The sequence below is a fragment of the Sebastes umbrosus genome, chromosome 8 (genome assembly GCF_015220745.1).
Source record: "Sebastes umbrosus isolate fSebUmb1 chromosome 8, fSebUmb1.pri, whole genome shotgun sequence".
NCBI classification, from domain to species: domain Eukaryota; kingdom Metazoa; phylum Chordata; class Actinopteri; order Perciformes; family Sebastidae; genus Sebastes; species Sebastes umbrosus.
Window position 1 is genome coordinate 14,139,644 of NC_051276.1, and position 17,830 is coordinate 14,157,473.

At 41.0% G+C, this 17,830-nt stretch overlaps 1 protein-coding gene and 1 long non-coding RNA gene across 3 annotated transcripts in view; one reads left to right on the forward strand and one right to left on the reverse strand.

The window, feature by feature from the left end:
• LOC119492547 (netrin receptor UNC5C-like) overlaps positions 1-17,830 on the reverse strand; it is a 232,737-nt gene that overhangs the window by 137,593 nt on the left and 77,314 nt on the right. The window lies entirely within an intron of this gene.
• The window catches only part of LOC119492548, a 7,833-nt gene continuing 1,721 nt past the window's right edge, over positions 11,719-17,830 (forward strand). Inside the window, exons 1-2 of the long non-coding RNA XR_005207808.1 lie at positions 11,719-11,863; positions 16,803-16,812. This is a non-coding gene — a long non-coding RNA (uncharacterized LOC119492548). The remainder of the gene's footprint in view (positions 11,864-16,802; positions 16,813-17,830) is intronic.

Below are 17,830 nucleotides of genomic sequence, written 5' to 3' on the forward strand. Positions count from 1 at the left end.
GGTCACAAGTTGAAATGTTGTGGGGGGGCTACCAGAGAAGATTCACTGCATGACTGAATCTGTTTGCAGTAGGTTGCCCTGTCAGAGAGCTGATGAATGGCTTTTAAGTGATTCAGCCTTGTAAGCTCAGAGGTAATGGACTACAGCTGAGTGAGCCAATACTATTGTTTTCAGAGAGCTGGCAGGTGGAGTTTATATGTGCTTGTAGATGGTGTACATTCAGACCAATATTAATAAATCCATCATCCATGTGTTGAAATGCTATGAACTTCTGTTAACAAGTTAAATAATGGGCATGTTCAAGAGTGTAGAGTTTCACTTAAAACGTTTACAGGTTAATTGCAGTTTAGTAGATTTAATGTATTTGTGTTACAGGCACTCTTAACGCAGATGGAAAGGTAGTCACAACAGATATTTGCCTGCAAATGTACGGTGAATGATGTGAACTTTTATAATATGCTGGGGAAAAAAAACTTAGTTATATTAACACAGAATGTATATAGCTAGTTTTCCATCCGAATGTAGTGCAGATTTCAACTGAATTTACAGAAAATCTACAAAAGAAAATGCAATTGAACGTTGCATGTTTCCATCCACTACCGTTGTGCTGAAATTAGAAGTTGAGTCAACACGTTCTCATCCCAACTCGTCACATTAGCTACTGCCGCTTTGTCGCGCCCTTTGGTGTCACTTTAGGTTTAGGCAACAAAAACAGTTAGGTTTAGGAAAAAAAAAACATGGTTGGGCTTAAAACTACTACAGTTGTTGAAAAACGAGGTGTATGCCTTACGGCCACAGTCACTCCCAGCGCACTTCCTCTGAGCGTTTACTGTTGCCACGGATGGGTTTACTTTTTAGTTCACAGAAAGCCCGGTGCTTCTCATACAGACGCTTAAGGGTGCCTTGTGCGGCGGTTTCGAACGCCAACGGCTGTGACAAAGCCTCGGCATCTGACACCCTGGGAATGAGGACGAGCTGGTTGAGCGCATCAAGATAAAGAGTTGGTGGCCAATATTCTCCTGTCGGGTGCCATTATACCATTGCAGAGGAAGAGTGCCGGTTAGATCTCCAGCGGTGGAAAACAATGTTGAAAACGTGATGGAAATATGGCATTTCGGTTTGTTTCATGTATTAATTTGAGGAACACTATAGTCTCCTCATTGCTCCACGCAGATGCAATGTTTTCATACTTTTAGTCTCCTCAGTGAAGCAGAAGCTTGAGTGAATGTTTAAGTCACGTGCTTCATGTAAGTCAATGATTAATTCGCTAAGTCCATTTCCATTGTCGCATTTTGCTTTTATCGATCCACCTCAGTGTAAAACCTTTTTTACAATATTTAGAATTTTCAGCATTTCCATCCAGCTGTTTTTATGCACAAATTGAACATAAAAACAGCTGGATGTATACGCACTTGATGTCATGTTACATGATGGCACTTTCCGATCATGTACTGTAACATCTAATAGTTGATCATTCCCCAACTTTTAAACTGTAGCTTTATCATGACGTGAACTGATGAGGGCATGACTTTCATTGTAACAGAGTTCCACATTTAGAGATGAGATTTAATGGAATTGAGGTGGATTAGGTGGAGTATTTTTTTTTCCATGGCCATTGATATCTCCGTGCTCGCTTGGACAATCCGGTATGCTGTACAACCACTTTCCACTCTCTGCACTCTAAACAAATGACTACACTTAAGAATAGAGACTATGTCCTAAGAGAGTAATGCCATGATATTAGTTTTATTATAAAACCGTGTCCTTGCCTATCGGTAACCTTCCTCGTAGGCTGGAAAATACATGTTTCAATCCAATAAAAATGATGGCAGAAAAAAAAGCTATTCAAAAACATGTTAACAACAAATTAAGAGCGACAAAAGGTGCTCAATGTGTCTTTTGTGTGCCGTCTTTAACGCTGGAGGCACTAGAGGAAAAGTGATACCAAAGGAAAGACCTTGGTGAAAAACGTACTTTTATCAGTGGGGTAATTACAGGGGATCTGTATCAGAGATATGAATGTCTACTGTAGAGATAAATGATGGAAGAAGATAAAGGGTGATACATGATATGAGATAAAAGTGTGACAGTGTGAAGGTGTCTGTATGAGGACATTCTTTCATACAGTAAAAAAATCCTCATAATGTATCATGAACCCAGAGTTCATTCTTGACATTAATACAGTTAGTTTCAGAAAAAATAATCTGAATTTAAGGTCCACTTACCAATCCATTTCTGTCCACTTAGATGATTAAGATGTAGATGAAATCCTTGAAAAAAGCTAGTAAGCGGACTGTGGATTATGATTATTATTAATATATTATTTTTTATTGTAAAAAAAACTAACCCTGCTTTCACCCCAAACCCCCAGGGGGGACGTTACAGATAATGGTCATTATTTTTTATAGTGAGTGTGTCTGTACTCTCTTGAGCAGTTGCCTGAGCCACAGCAGAACACGCTGGCCTAATTATCTGCTAGGTTTACTATAGTTCACTACAGTGAAATGTGAACCCAGATATGCTGACCTCTATTTTGCTTGTCCAATGGCAATCCAGCATTGACAGGACATGGAAGTTATGGCGGTAAGAATTATACTACAGGAACAATAGAGGAGAGGTTATTTTGTGTGTATATAATGGATAACGCTTTAGTCTTCATTCTACATGCAAACTATTATATGTGCGCTTGCATTGTTGATGCGACAAACGGGTTCAAACTTCAGCTTAACACAATCTCATCAGGAACCTGAATTTTAAGTGAATGTGTACATGGGGTTGTGGTTAAGAAGATATGGGTAACTGCATGAACTTCCGCGATCTTGTGGTCTTGTGTGAAAGGCGATTAGCCAGAGACACCAATGTGGTATGATTGGGCCCAGTGGGGGCAAATATAATGATATATTTTACTTTGATGCTCGAAGGGAAATTGTCTTGACACCTGCCTCTGCAGGGAGGTCAGAGCCCAAGATCAGCTACATACTGTAGCAGCACTCCTGGGGAGAGATTTTGTGTTTTTGCTCAAAGACACAACAACAGGGACAATAACATGGGGTGTCAGATTGTCCTTGGGTTTAGCAGAAGCCCATGCCACCCTGTTATCACAAAACCCCTGTGGTTTTAACAACAGAGGTTTTGGGATAAACACTGTTAAAACAAAAAATGTCTTTTTTTGAAATCTAATTATTTTCTTTTTTTTTCTGAAAAAATTGTTGGTAATGGAAAAGTGGTGCTTCTTCCTGTAAACACTGAGATATAACATGAGACCAATTTATAGCAGCCCAAGTTCTGGTGATTTCTCTTTGATTCTCATTTTGCTTTTTTTATATAGACATTTTTAATGAGCATTGTTTGAGGGTACCTTAAACCCAAGGTTTTCATTGCCAATAACTGCTTGCTGTAATTGTTATGCATATGACGAATAAAGAAACTTGAAACGTGAACTTGATTTGTGAATGAAAATGGGTTCTATGGGTACCCACCAGTCAGACTTTATAATACAGTTTAGGGTAAAAACCATGCCGTTTTTTGCATGCAGTAAAAATGTGTTATTTTTGCCTATTCTGAAATGGTGTATTTGAATATTTCTCCATTCTGGGGTCCCTAAACAGTCTTGGAATTTCATAGATGGAAAGATGAGACCCTTGTGGATTCATTGGGCCCAAGATATTTCCACCACAACTTGATGAAGAAAAGGCAAAATTGGTGCATAAAAATTCACGAGAATGCAGAAAATTAAGTGTTTGACACTCAAAATGTCCTGAGGGAGGACACCCAGACCCTCAGCTTAATGTATCCCCCAACAATGTTGAAACGAAACTCACACCCTTGATAGTACACATGTCACATGACACAGAGTTGCCCTGGTTGTGAGCTTGTAAAATGAATTTTAAAAAAGCGGATGATAGACAGAGATAGGCAAAGCCCTGCCCGGTGTACATTATTAGGGAAATCACCTTCATTACTTCTGTTTTTTTCACGACCCAATGTGGCTTTTGCCCTCTTCCACTCTATTCTCGTTCTCCCTCATTCTCTCTCACTCTATTTCTCGCCTCTGCCAGTACAAAGAGAAAAACATACACCATCAAATGAGGCGTGCACACTTACACACAAACTCTCAAACACACACACTGAGAGGCTGTGGTGGAATCAGCATGTGCTTTAGACTGGTGTGATTAATGGCATTCTGTGCACCAGTGAGCAGATGAACCAGAAAACAGCACAAACATTATCATAACCTGAAAGACCTAATTACTGCAGTGCACATCTGACAGACGTGTGTGTGTGTGTGTGTGTGTGCGTGTGTTGGGGGGTGTGTGAGTGGGGGGCAGTGAGGACACAAGATTTATGACCCTGCTATGGAATGTTGTGTTGTGTCCCCTTCATCCCCTTTGTGTCTTTCACCATTCGGGTGCAAATTAGAAATATGATAATGGCCATATATTATAATGAGTGTGTGCACTGAGCACACCTGGGTATGTGTGTATGCACAGTGTGCACAAATACCCAGCTGAAGAAGGAGTTCTTTCAAAACATGCTTTTGAACATGAAGAATACAACAGCAGCCTCTTGCATGGTAATGTGGCATATTGGCAAAACCACACAGAACTCTCCTCCTCACATAAAAGTGAAAACAGCAAAATGCGAAAGCAAACACGGTCCTCATCCAGTATCCTGAGGATGTGGTTCAAAGGTGACCAGCTACATCCAATGTAGGTGCTTTGCAAGTGGCCAGAAAACAAAGGTAATATAGCAGATACAATGTGTTGTGTTAGACTGGCAGCAGGTGTGATATTACCATACAAACACCTTACATAATAATGACACAGACTGTTCTCATACACCGTTAGTGGCCATACCTATGAAAAGTAATGCACTGCAATTTGTGTATATCCCGCAAAATCCATTGGTATGTAAGCAACATAATTGTGAACCAGGAAGTATAAAGAGCGACAAGCGGAGGGAGGAAGTCGGGGTGGATGGGCGGTTCAAAAAACACCAGATTTGTGTCTGGTGTTCGTGTCCTGTGTGAAACCAGAAGTCAAAAGTGATTTATTTGTCACATAACTTCCGTACTTGAGTTATGCCACTTCCGGAGTTATTTTAACTCCAAACAATGATCTTTTCCTAAACCTATTGTAGTATTTTTTCAATGAGCAAATGACACCGATTTCTTGAGTTCCTTGTCTGTTTATTCGAGAGATGAGGCACCCAGTCAGCAGAGTGGAAGAATCATAACCCTTGAATCCTACATGCTCTTTTTATACATATCGTCTTATCTATTCTTTCACTCCTTAACCTTGAACCAACAGAGACCCATTCAAATGGTTATACACTTCTGACATCGTCTTATCTATTCTTTCACTCCCTTAACTTTGAAGCATCAGAGACCCAATTAAATGGTAATATTCTTCACTCAAAACAGGACAGACAGAAGTCCACTGCAGTTCACACAGGGCACAGAGAACATGTTTTTTAAAAAGGCTTCGGCCTTTTACACAGCAGTAAATAAAATATATTATAACAGTAAAAAGGCTGATTATACACTACAATAACTATGTCGATCTTTTCCTAAACCTAACTAAGTTGTTTTGTTGTCTAAACCTAACCAAGTTGTTTCCTGTGAAGACGGAATTTTATTTTGAAAAGAATGTATGCATGTAATTGACACGTGCATCACGTGTTGTTTGACGTTAGTAGGAAAACAAAGAAATGATGACTTCTTTTTGTAAGATATCATACGTACCATAGCAAAGAACGTATATTGCTAAGAAGTGAAAGTTAATTGTTCGTTCCATTGCAACGTCAGCGCCCCGCAGCAGACCTACACCTCTGCCATTTTGGACTGAAAGCGACTATCGGACACCAGAAAAACATCCACCTACAAAGTGCCTCGCAAAAGTAAAACAAAATGATTTCTATTCTATTGTCATAATGTAAATGTCTCTACCGAAATGGCCTGTGTTGAACAATAAAAATATTATAAATATGAATACTATTATAACGATTGACTTACTCATTTAACTTTTTTGCACGGCCGCTTCCCAGAGGAACATAAAGTGAGCGATTGACATGAATGGAAGTTAGTAAAATCAAGCACACAGATTTTGAGAGCAATCTCAAACTTTTTCATGTCAATGTTCTCCAAAATAGATGTCCAATAGACCACAGACCATGGATGTATAAGAGGTTGTGCCCTGTGCGTTTGCCCTACGTGTTAGTAAGTAGCCTACAACTACATTAAATTTTGTTGATGTCATGCTACTAGCACTACTAGCTACTGGCCGATAGCCGGTTGTTTGGGAACAGAATCGTTAACACATCCACCACGGTACAGGCTTACAGCATACAGCCCATGGGTGTATTATAAGATAATAAAAGTGATGAATTACAGCCAATATATCCATTATTACAGCCGCATACAGCTAGCAGGAAGCTGGCAGAACCAGATGTGTCATATGAGCGTGCAGGGCGGTGCAGTCCCGCGGGTCTGATGCACCTTCATTATGCCGAGAAGATAACTTTGGATTTGGCTATTTTACAACTTTTAGGACATAATAATTTAACTGAGGGATATTTAAGTGTTCGTACTGGGAAGTTGATTTACCTAAAAAAAAATTATCGTCTGATTTACAGACGTCTCTTTATACATTCATGGTTATGGACTCATTGGCATTTTCAGTCCAATACGGTGTCAGCGCTACCGTAGCGCCATCTAGCCGCCATTGTCAAAAAAGCACTAGAGTTCCGCCTCTTTGCTTCTATACTTTCGTCTTAAGTGGTCATACCAGTCTTCAGTTGGTATACAGCAGACACGTTAAGTATGCGTCAAATATTCAACTGCATCTATCTATCAAGGAGATCCTGTGAAACAAGACAAACTCACCAACATGTCTGATGACCCAAATTACACCCAAAAGAAAACAACAACCATACTTTCCCCAATTTCCCCCTACTGGTATCTAGCCATGCAGATTAGAGCTAGACCAGCAAATCACCTGCACCAATATATCACACTTTTTTTTTTCATTGCCCTCCATTGCAGAAAGTTCTGCTCTTATTCACAAAGATTTTGAGATGTGTGCCGTGAAAGTGAATTACATTTCATCCATGGTAATCAGACCATCAACATTTATATTCATTGGAATCATTTTCTAACAAAGGGTCCGTGGCTGCTCTGTTCATGTCGTATTCATATGCTGGAATCTGAAAAATGATTATCTGGGAAAAAAAGATGACACCAGATATTTTGATATTGGAGCTGTTTGGCTCCTCACTTAGTGTAAAATCCTGAATAATGACATGGGGAGTCCCGCAGCCGGTGTCCTGTGGGAAGCAGGGGATATTTTCAATTTGGGACCAATTTCAAGCCAGCTTTTTATTCTGGTCTCTCATGGCACGGGGTAACGGATGACACGGGATCAGATACTGTACTGGATCAGCGTCAAGAGCTTCACAAGACACTAGGTTATGGCTGATCTGTTCCTCTCTTCCTCTCGCCTTCCTCCCTTTCGCACTCTCTGTCATTCTCACACCATTTCTCTAACTAAATCCGCCCTCGGGCCCCTGGACACCAGAGCAGAACAGAGGGGAGGAGAGAGGGAGGCACAGATGAGAGAGAAAGAGACACTGAGGCAGAGCGCTGAATGAGGAAGAGTGACATATACAAAGATTTAAAGTTTGGAAATATTGGAGAGAAACTGACAAAAGAGGTAAAAGGAGAGAGACAAAATGCAAAAACACAGTGAATGGGAAAGTATGAGAGAAGATGCATTATGGGAAAACACCACACTCAAACTCATACTTTTGTGTGAATAAACAGCAGTATGTATCTTTTCGGATGCACTGAGCAGAAATTTATGTCATCACTTCCTGAGAACCTCGTATATGTGTAACCATGGTAACCCATGCCAATCTCATTTGACCAAAACGATGATTTGTGAGAATCAAAGTCTGAATTCATTTTAAAAATATATTATGCCTACTAGCCAAGTGAAATCTTATACTTGGTTAAATTGAAGCATTATTAACGTTACAGAGCTGTCCGTCAACATCTGTTATGAATATCGTCGTCACTACCGCATTGCATTGTGGGATAATTATGCCGCCGTAGTGTCCAGGGTTTGCATACTGTAACATTTCACCGGAAATAGTATGCATTTCACATACTATTGGTTTCACACTAAGGTTTCGGACATACTAAAAATTCTCACACTCATACTAAATAGCATGTTAGTATGGGGTTTCGGATGCAACCACAGTTTATTATAAATTAAATTCCGCACTGGGACTCTGTTTAGGTTTTTTAGCTTCTAAAGAGAATAAAAGGGGAATAGAAAGATGAAAAATACAACCTTAAAAAAAGTCACTTATTTTGTGTCAGCAATGTCGAGGACAAGCTTTGCCTACAGATGTAGAGTTTTACAGTGAATGTGCAAGTACACGAGTGCCAACGCAAATTCAAAGACATCTGGAGGACAAACAAGTGTCCGTATTTGGAATGAAAATGCATTTTGCGAGAAAGAGACAAACAAAAACACAACTAAGGACAACTCCAGAGAATCTACAGAACCAAATAGAAATCAGCTGTGACAAAGTCACTGCGTCAGCCCGAATGCTTCAGTTACTCAGAGAAAAACAAGTGATTTACTTTGACAAAACAACTTGAACATTTCCAGAGTCAAGTCAGTCCTGCAGCAAAGAAAAGTCCATTCACCTCAAGTGGATATTCAGAATGTAATTTATTTCTGCAAAGATGGTTGACGCATTAACGAAAAAGGACAACATTAATAAACCAATTGGTTTTTGTTTGGATTGTTTTTGTTCTATAATGAATAATCTTTGCCATGGCAAAGTATGCTCTACTTGTGTCGTGCCAATAAAGCACCCATCAATTTGAGCTGAAGTCTACGGAACTGATAAAGCAGAGGAGTTGAATAGCAATAGACAGGAAAAAGGAGGAAAAATTGCTGCGGAGAGAAAATCTGAATAAAACATATTGCCAAGGCTACAGAGGGGTGAAAAGAAATCACAGGACCTTTGTTAAAGTGAGCACTAACAGGGACTCCCTTTATTCTTTATTTCATAAAATGATCTTTGGACTATACATGTACCTGTTTTATTTGATTAAATTCTTGCAAAAATAATTTAACAAAATTAAATAAAAAGCCTCATTGTGTTCTTGGATCTTGCATGCACACCCTACAATACTATTTAAAGGAACTTTTTAGCACACAGAATGTGACTATAGTGTACAGGAGTGAAAAGCACATGGTAATTTAAAACCAAAGGTCACAGATCAACAGTCTGCTCACTTCGGTAATGAAATATACTGTTTACTGTAACTCAAAGAGCTCTCATATCCGCCGTTCTTCTTTGAGTGTAGACAGTAATGAGAAGTTAAGAGAACAAAGCAGAGCGGAGAATCAAAGCTCTGGCAAGAGGCCGCGGAAAGAGCACAAATATATGAGTTCCGCTGAAATAGCGATCTGTAATCATTTTAACACAACAAACTCTTTCAGAAATATAGGATATTATGATGTTGCCTTAGCGAACTTAAGCACACAGACATCAAAGGGAGTGTTTATAGAGACCCCTCCCCTGCCTGTGCACCTTGTTAAGGTTTTTAGTGTGCTAGGACCCCGAGGGCTTCCACAGACGTTTGATGTCTGGGATGAGATGGAAAATGAGATGCTGTTTAACAAACAGCCTGCAATGAGCGAGTGTTTACCGAACAAAAAAGGACAAACATTAATGGAGAAGCGGTTGCAGGAGAAATTACGGGGATGCAGGCCCAATGCCCAGATCTACTGTGCATGAATTCAGTATCCTTAGAAAGTATTTTTAAACCAGCCTTAATTATATCTATGCACACATTTAGCTGTAACTCTTGGAGATGGCCTTTCTGCAGTTTACTGTGATGGTAGTTAAAAGGAACATAACTATACTTTCAAGACCATAATGCTAGTAATACACAAAACAAACTGAATATCAGCTGGTTTACAAAACTCAAAAAATAAATACTAAAACTGTCCACCTTAAGACATTATCATGGCAATGTGACGGTTATTTGGCTGTTGCTCATAGCCTAGAAGCTTGTCCTTATTAAAGGTTCCCCAGTGGAGTGCTCTGAGCGGCTGATGCCTGGGTCCGCACACAAATGAGATATAACAATGATGAGGTAACAATCGTAGCAGGAACAAAACTCAGCATTCCTATTAGAGGCACCTTGTTTACATCTCACACAGATGCTGCAAAACAATGTTCCACTTAACTATATGTAGTGTTCCTCCAGTAGTTTTAGAAGCAGTATGATAATAGCCATAAATATTACATGTGTAGTCAGATTTTTGAAGAAGATAGCTGAAGTACAGATGGGATGAGATATCATCATTCTGTCTGGTATCGATATCTGTACTGATAATCGTATCAATACTACTGGCACAAGTCATTGCTTCAAAAACAAGTTGGCATATAAGCTATAAGCACGGCATATATTTAAGAGCAGAAACTGCTTAATTTTGATAGCAGAGGACCGTAGGACCAACATTAAGGTTAACTTGTTAAATTATTGAGTTTAGCAGCAATCCACTTTGCTCCAAAAATCAAACAAATATGTGGCATATTGTCATTACTTGACTTGGGAACCGGAGGGTCGCCAGTTCAAGTCCCCACATAAACACAGTACAGAGTGTGGACTGGTAGCTGGAAAGGTACCTGCCGAGGTGCCCTTGAGCAAGGCACCAACCTCTCCAAACTGCTCCCTGGGCGCTGTATAGTAGCTGCCCACTGCTCCTAATATACTAGGATGGGTTAAATGCAGAAGCTAAATTTCACTGTGTGCTGTGTTATGTACAATGTGCGACAATAAAAGTTGATTTACATGTTTTTGTGTTTTACATAAGGTCGCCAGAGTTACTCTCATTACATGCAAAAACTCATAGCATTCATAGCATTTGAACTTGTATGCAGTACCTACAGGCTATCCAGTGTAAACAACAAGTCACACAATGTTAACACATCAACATCAGGCTATAGGGAAAAGTTTATTTTGGCAAACTGAAAGAGCCAACTGTTAAACTAACAAATGAATAACATTCAACTACTGATACTAGTGCCGACTGCTGCAGGAGTTTTCGGTATTACGGTTCTGACAAATCAGGAAGCTGTACCAATTTAAGACTGGTCCTCAGTACCCATCCCTAATTATCAGTACATCTACAGCAACAAAACAGAGTTATTGAACGCATAACAAAAGAGAATGAATATGTACATGCATCAGAGAATATAGCAGTGGTTATAATTAACACATAGGGGCAAATTCACAAAAGGATCGCACGGCTTTTGCGGCTGCTAATCCTGCTAATAAGACAAAAAGAAACAATTCTCAGAGCACCCGCAAAGGGTGAAATACACCCATAGCTGCGCTGCCAAGAAAACAGAGTCTCGGTGCTCCTGCATGTATTTAAATTAGGCAATATACATACATTTGGCGTAAAATTGGTCCCTTTTCTATGCAAATGATTTCACAAAGATTAGCGCTAATAGCCACACACAGTTACAGTGAAATTATTAGCATCTTCAGAGAGTTGGTGGTAACTGAATCCCATTTATACCGCTGGACCCAAATGCGGTTTCTCTCCTTCACATTTAAATTCATAGCCTGAAGTTTTGAGGAATGCCTCTGCACCTCGTTGTAGCTTGCGGTCTGAAAATTACATTTTTCTTTTTCTCTCTGCCATTGTCCTGCTTACTGTGTTCTTGCCGCAAAGGCAAAATTTATACTTTACCACATGGATAATTGCAATCAGATGCAAAAAAGGGCAAATTGCGCTCAGCTGCAAAACTTTATGGGCGTGTTTGCGCTGTAATATTTCTTTTGTGAATCTAACTTTGAGACGGGGCAGACAGCGGTTGCAAGTAATGCACAATTCATGGCGCTACCAGCCGCCACAATCCATTCTTTATGAATTCACCCGACAGTGTTTAAAAATACAGTACATATGAAGCTGATGTAGGTGAAGCGGGCTTTAATCTAAATGTCACTCTGATTCAGACAGAGTAACAAAAACGATTCAAATTGGAGATGAGAGGTGTGTTTAGGCAGTGAGCCAAGTAGTTAGGAAGGAAGGAAACAGGAGGTGAGGACTACAGATGTGTGTTTTTGTGCGTGTAGCATGAGGTATCTCTGTGTGTGTGTGTGTGTGTGTGTGTGTGTGTGTGTGTGTGTGTAGCGCAAGGTGTCAACATTGCAGAAAGAGGAGAGAAAGAAAGAGAGAGATGGTTCAGCATTATTGGATCATGGCATCAGTACAGGTCAGATGTGTTACTTGTGTGTACTAGAGTTTGTATTGCATGTGATAACCTCAAGGTTACCAGGTTTCTCTTACAGTTCAGTAGAAAAGCTGTTTGGCCGGCTACCTCGCTGTCAGACTGGCTAGCTCACAGTTTGGCTGGTTTATTCACGGGGCTTAGATAACAGACCACATAAATATCCCAGTGAAGTGTGCCATAATACGGTCAACAATTGCTTAGCAAACTGCCAACATTATCTGCCAGGCGACCGGATAGGAGAGGAAGAGAGGGGAGAGGGGAGAGGGTAGAGGGAGAAGAAGCACGTAGCGAGGTGAGATGAGGTGAGGTGAGAATAACGGAGGTTTCAGGGACTCCAGACCAAAAAGTGACAGCCAGAAAAGAGAGAGAGAGTAAATAAAAGGGACTGTGGAGGACAAAAAAGGTGACGGAGCGAATAGGATAGAGAGGAGACAAGAAGAGATTAGGAGGCCAGGGGAAAGGGGATGAGTAGGTGATGGGTTAGAGTAATGAAAGAAAAAAAAGGTGAGAGACAGAGAAGAGGAAAGGAGGATGGAAAGGCGAGAGAGAGAGCTGGCGCAGGAGAGGCAGCTGTAATTTACATATGCTAATTAAACTTCTGTTTGGGTCACTTGCTCTTCATGTCAGGGCTCCGTTCACACCTTCTGTCTGTCCTCTCTGACACTCTCTTTGTCTGTCTCTCCGTGGTTCCACCTCCTTCCTCTTTTCCACCATATTATTTTCAGAGTAGGAATTTGTCTCTTTGATTCTTCACCACCTCTTCTCTCCGTCTCACCTCCTATAATCATACACCCCCCCACTGTGCACCTCATCCTAATGCTGCCCTTCCTCGTCTCGCGTTAACTTCTTCATCTCCCCCTCAATTTTCCGTTTTATCCCCAGTTGGCCTTTTGTGCCTTTTATTTCGTTCCCTCCTCTCTTGTTTCTTATCCCCATAGCTCTATCTCTTTCTATAATGATGTCAAATGTGTTCTACCAACTTTCACCGTTATCCTTGCAACCGCCAACAGTTTCTTCTTCTTTCATTCTCTTTAAAGAGTGTACATCATCATCTTAATAAGCTTGTTTCTTTCTTTCTCCTTACTTAACGTCATGTTGTCTTTATCCCTAAAGTATGGATCCAGTCACCGCTTTCTTTTGTTATCTAAATCATACTCAACACCCTCCGTTTTTTTTCCCTGTCATCTCCCTTCTCTTTTTTTCCATCACGTCTTTGGACTGCCTATATATGTCTCATCTCTTCTCCCCCTCCTACCTTAACATACCTGGAAACCTTTCATCTCATTTCTCCCCTTTGCTTTTTCTTTCAATTATCCCCTGATGTGTCCTCTTTTTCAGCTAAAACTATGTTCCCAGAGTTGCTTTTAAAAAAAAAAAAAAAAATTCTTGATCTCCTTTTTCCATCCTCATCTTCGCTTTCCTCTTCTCTGCCAGAAAAATCAAAGCTTAGCCACGTACCAGAATGCCAAAACACCTACTGCACTGGCCTAAATGCAAACAAACACACGCAGCAATATACACACAAATGCACACATGAGCACACGTACACAGATGTGTACAAACACACGCACACACAGGTTCATGGATTTTCATGCATGCGAGCGAACACACACACACACACACACACACACACACACACACCTCTAGCCTTCATGACCCGTTGCTGGTTTGTGAGCCATCTGTTCATTTATTTCAGAGAACAAACACACCTGACAGTACTGAGGAGCTGCTAGGTCCATTTCACTGTTCACTGAACAGCACAATTGAGTCGACTAGATGGAGGGATAAGCTGGAACAAAAACTTAACGCACCCCGAGGGGAATTGGAGATCGAGAACCACTGTTCCTGTCCAAAGCCATTTCTCTGAGAATCACAAATCTGTATCTCTCTGTCACTGCCATCTAACAAGATTCAATACTGTGCTATCATATCGGCCAGAGTTAATAGGAATTTGGCTTTGACGATGTTCAAGATGTGAAGGACATAAAGTCCGGTTATATCACATAGTGGGATACATGGCATACAGTATATGTTCTGCTTCAGCAGGAAAACTATAAGGTAACAATGAAAAGATGGAGATACTGTACAGCAAACGTGTACAGCCATTTCATTTGTTTTTTCTATGTATGTTAAAGCCACTGGTGGACTCAGGGGGGGTGCTGCGGCTCCCTGTTCAACGCAGCAAAATCGTATGCCTGTATGATAGATAAAACATGCCCCCTACAGCGCCCTTTCAGTGGAGAAAACAAGATAAAGTGTCCTCTAGGATGTCCTTCCAGTGTAGAAAACAAGATGAAGTGTCCTCTACGGTGCCCTTCCAGGAGAGAATACAAAATAAAGTGCCCTTTTGGATGTCCCTATGGTAGATAAAGCATGATAAAGTGACCTCTAGTCTGCCCTTCCAGTGGAGAAAACAAGATGCAGTGCACCAATGGGTGCCCTTAAATGAAGAAAATGTGATGAAGTTCCCTCTCGGGTGGCCTTAAAATGGAGAAAGCATGATGCAGTGCCATATACTGTAGGCTGCCCTACATGCTAGAAAACTGTATTAGCGCTGGTGCTCCACCTCATACAGCTGGTGCCCTTTATATCTTTTTCGCCCCGCCACTGGTTAAAGGTGTATTTCATTAACTCTCTAGATGCATGTATGGATTTAAGATCCTACCAGTACAACAATAAGAAGTCACAGCTGCCAACCCTGTCACATCAATTTTTTTTGAAGCACATCAAATAGGTTTTGTAGAAAATGTAATGCAGCGTAACTCTTCACTGTCAACGCTAGATGTTAATAATACAGAACACATCTTCATAACGCTCACTGTCAACATATTTCATTTGTTTTTCAAACAATATTCGCTCGTGGTATATGAAGGTTTTGTGCTTATGATGAGACAACTAAAACAACATGGTTAAAGAAAGTGAATTATGTCTGGGACCAAGTGCTTTAGTAGCTTAAACCTACAGTAACAACCAGACCCCGGCCTTTGGTGTTAAGGTCCAGACACACCAAATCAAAATCACAAAACTAGCAGCGATGAAGTCCATTTTTGCGCCACCTCACATCGCCTGAGTCTTGGCCAAAAGGTGGCACTTGAACACATCGCAAAGACTACACCCAATGGCCAACTACCACGTACGTCCTGCGCCTGCATTAAAGGAAATAACACTCCGGTCGGCCGTCGGTGAGCGTCTGTCGGCCTACTTTTTGCAATGTGTCCCGCACAGTCGGCTTTAGTCTGCCTGTGTCTGAGTTTTTTTGGTCGATTCAGCATGTTGAATTGGTGGCGGAGCCCATTGGTGAAAGAAATCACTCTGATTGGCCGTTCAGCTCAAACAAATCAGTGCACGAGGAAAGCAAGCCAACAAGTAAAGTCAAGAGGAAAAACACAGAAGGCTTTTCTCATATTTCATCTTCATCTCATCTGATCATTCCAATACACGGATATTTTCACAACGACATGGCCATCTGGAATGAAGTGGTGAGTGAGAGCGGTGTGAAAATGGTCGGCAACCGCCGCTTTGTTTCATGTACATATCATAAAAAGAGCTTGTATATCCGCAGTCCTTGGTCTTCTGGTTTCCCGTTTTGAATGACAAATACAGACTACCGCTGCCTGCTGGTGTGGCGTTATTTCTTCTCATGTAGGCGCAGGACGTACGTGATAGTCAGCCATTGGTTGTAGTCTTTGCGGTGTGTTCAAGTGCAACTTTCTGTATTTATTTTGTATGTATTTGGTAAAGCAAATTAGTAGATTATAAACACATTTTTAGGCCAAAGGGTTGCACACGCATATAGTACACACACAGGCAACACTGCATCTTTCTAGCAGTTGTACTGTTTAAATGTACAGCTTAGAAGCCTCTCTATCCTACAGTTCAATACAGGGTTCTCAGCCCGAGTAAATGCTACAACAGCACTGCTGGATTTCCAACTACAATTCATCTGGGTTGTGGATTTCCAAAGCTGCACCTGTGCAGCACGAGGTGCAAAGTGGGACAGTGCAAAGTGAGATTGCTATATTGCTATTTCTGTATCAGACCTGATGCATCAGCTATTATTATAGGAAATGTTCTTCTTACCTGAGGATGATTTCAGCAGGAGAGGGGCGGACGCAGAGGAAAACAGGAACCGGTGAGGGAAGGAGAGAAAAAAAAAGACAGAGAGACAAGACAGCATTTTGTTAGATTATTCAATACTGCACTCCGACTCTACATCACCATATGAGTTAAAGAATTCAATGTCATACCCAGATTCAACCGTGACGAGTTAATTCAACGCATTTTACACTACAACATCTCTGCAGACATCATACCAGGGAAGGATATTCCAAACACTGCAGTATGCAACCAGGCAATAAATGGGTCAAAAATGGAAATCTATGATGGCTACATTTATTACCATCATCTGAGAGCGAGAGGGCTAAATGCGATCCCTGTTTTATGTTCACTGTGATGGGGACAGACCCAATGAGGCGATGTCTTGTTTGAACCAATCAGGGGTGATGAGACACAGGGACACTCGCATGCATTGACCATAATTGCTCTGTCTGGCTTATGTCAAACCTGAGACGTGTGTGTGTGTGTGTGTGTGTGTGTGTGCATTGGTGTGTGTGTGTAAGTTTGTTTCTGCTTGTCTGCATGTGAGACATGAGTGCAGAGTGTTGTGAGACTGAATACAGAGACATTATTTTCACCGTTAACATGCAGGACGACAGAAAGAAAAGTGGAGAGAGAGACAGAGAGAGAGAGAGAGGGAGAGAGAGAAGAGAATTCTTCAGTGTCTGAAGTGAGACAAATGGGCCATATATCCAAACCAGACACTCACAGTGGACTGAGAAATTCACCCGCTTCTTCTCGTGCTTCTCAAGAATATTTACTTGCTTTTTCATCTCCTCAAAATATTTCACACTTAATGTCATTGCGCCCTCACTCACTCTGCATGCCTCTCTCGGCGCTCCCTTTCAGTCCATCTTTTGCTTCGGCTTATTCCCCCTCTCTCCCTCTACTACTGCTCTCTCTCTTTCTCACTGTGTGTCGCTCTCTGTATCTCTCTGGTACTCATTCTAATAGTAATCTACACTTCTAAACCTTGCGGTCGTTCTGTGTAGCGTAGTGTTATTTACATATCCCCCAGGATACCACTGCTTATCGATTCTGGACCTGCTCGCATCTGGTCTGAAAGTCTTGTAATTGACGCCTTATCATTATCTTGTGTGTGTGTGTGTGTGTGTGTGTGTGTGTGTGTGTGTGTGTGTGTGTGTATGCCTTATCATTACAATCTCACACGGGCCTCTGCCTTCCAGAATTTTTAACAAGCCGGTGTTTGTTTGAGCTGATCAAGACAGAATAGTGAGTAATGCACTCTGAGTACTGTAGGAGCATATACGTTGTACAGAACGGTACAAATGAGCATGTGTTTGTACAAAACATGCATTTTATACCTACACTTGTATTTGTATCATAGACTGTACATGAGAAGTGGACGTAGTCACCGTGAAGT